The following is a 2,583-nucleotide window of genomic DNA, read 5'->3' on the forward strand; positions in this document are numbered from 1 at the left end:
AATTACATTTTATCTCTTTAATTTACTGAGTGTGGATGTGTGAGAGAGCGAAGGATGTGTGTGTGTGAATCAGTATATCTGTGGATATTGGAAGATGGCTTACTGGAGTTAACTCTCTCCTATTATATGGATACTAAGGATTGAATTTAGGTCATCAGACTTGGAGACAAATGCTATTACCTGTTGCTACGTCTCACAAGGATAGGAATTTTAAAATGTCTTCCTCCTATGTAGTTTTGTTTTGCACACTATCACGTTGTCTTCCACTATAGACTTTAAGTTCCCTCAAGCTTAGAACTTTATCTTCTTTCATCATTGTACTTTGTTTACCCACTATGGGGTTTACCAAGATATTTATGTACTTAATAAAATTACATTCCATGGAGACCAAATTATTTGTGCAAATACTGCCAGTATTTGCACATTTTATTTCCTTTACTGTTTAAGAAGTTAATCTACATGGCTCCACCAAGTATATCTTAATTGGTTATCTGAGGCAATGTTTCATTCCTCTTGATTTATGATTTGATCTAAGGCTTTTTTTTTTGAGTGAATATTCTGTTTGAGACATAACACTTGACCTATGCTTTGTAAAACAATTTTAACATAGAATACTTATGGCTAAAATGTGGACTTACATTACAAGTTGACCAAAAGCTTTGGATTTATGAAGAACTGCTTATATGTATTACATATTTGAATACATTACCAACCCTTACAATTCAATGGTTAGGAATAAAAATATAAAGATGGAGTAGCACATAAAGATATGGTGAAGGGACTGCAAGCCCATATGAAAAAGATGCAATATTTTTCACATGAGTTTATCTTTTCTTCTTCTCTTTTCCCCATTCTTCACTTCCAGAAAAAGCTTTATCAAAGTTAAGAATCTTTTGTGCTTTGGAGAAACTTCTTTGAAAGTATCAAAACAACTGAATTTATAACAAATTGATAGGATATATTAGTGCTTGGATTTCAAAGTGCCTTTTATCTAAAGGGATAGCTGGATATATCTGCAAGATTGTTAAGAGAACTTTATTTATTCTCCTCAGTGCTAGAAATGCAGTGTTTGCACAGTGCATTTAAACCTCAATGTCAAATACATAACATTCATATTCTAAATTAATAAAGGATCTCCTTATTCTTCATACCTGTACATCACTGATGGATAAGAAGAATACCCGTGCTTGATACCAGTGGTTGTGGATTAGAGGAGAGGGTACAAGAAGTGAGAGTTAGACAACAAAATTACTTCAGATAAGTGCCTGAGCTGTAAGATGTAAACTCTTGGATCATTAGAAGCTGTAGAATATACAAAAAGCCATTATTCAAACTATTCCATGGTCATTATTATTAATCTTTTGTTCAAAATGAAAGATCAAAAAATGGGCAACTTGACTTTCCTTTCATCTTTAGAAGTATTTATCAATGGGATACTAGTATTTTTTTTTTAAAGTAGAAGATCAGGGCACTTTTGTTTGTGTCCCATGCAATCTGTGATTTAAAATTATTCAAGATGTGTTTTGTCATATGTTGTGAGATCAGTTTTCAAATTCAGGAGTAGACTTGCACCTTCCTTTAATTTTATTTTCTGAAATTACAATCCATTCACATCACTTTCTTCTTCATTTTCTTGCTCCAAATCTTTTCAAATACTCTCCTTCCTGTCTTTCTAATACATGAGCTATTTTTCAATAATTGTTGTTAAATGTATATAATGAAATATGTAGATCTTTATGGTCTCCCTTAATGTGTTAATAAAACTTGTTCAGTCTGTATTATTTTACTTGTATGTCTATTTTCTTGGTCTGACCCTTTGATAATGAAGAACCATTTGATGTTCTTACGCTGGGTAGGGAAGACTATCAAAACAACTTGTAGATTTTTATATCATTGTAGTTAGAATGACATAGGTCAACAAAACAACCAACAAAAAATGCTAGAGGGTGGGTAGAGAAAACAGAACCTTCATTCACTGTTGCTGGGATTACAAATTGGTATTGCTCAGGAAATCAATATGAAACATTCTTAGAAAGCAAAAAGATAAATATACCATAAATCTACCATATGACTTAACTATCCTACTCCTTGCCATATACTCACAGGACTCAATATCCTACTCCACTGATGGTTGCTCAGTCAAGCTTGTTGCTCTTTATGGACAATGGCTTAGAATTGGAAACAACCTAACTGTTCTGAAGCCTGTGAATGGATAAAGGCTTTCAGTTTAATAAACACTTGTCAAGCTCCTGTGAAGTCAAATATTAAACATAAACTGGATGTACTGAGGATATGGAGTGTTTCTCTTGGAATCTTTGAGAGTTTAGATTGGGTCAAGGGTCAACAGTGAATGAAGCTTATGGGAAACAGTTGAACTCCTTTTTATAAAATCTTTTCTGATTTCTTGCATCCATGTCCTGTGCACATGATCATGGGATACTCATTCTTTAACTATTCTGCAGAAGTAAGACCAGAACTTTCATGAGAAAGAATAAAGAAAAATCTCTCTGGATACCTGGGTGCAGAAAAATAATAAGAAAAAAAAATAAAGGGTTGGGTAATGCTGCCTGGAAAGGGAAGTAG

This window comes from Grammomys surdaster, unplaced genomic scaffold (genome assembly GCF_004785775.1).
Source record: "Grammomys surdaster isolate TR1022 unplaced genomic scaffold, NIH_TR_1.0 150, whole genome shotgun sequence".
NCBI lineage: Eukaryota > Metazoa > Chordata > Mammalia > Rodentia > Muridae > Grammomys > Grammomys surdaster.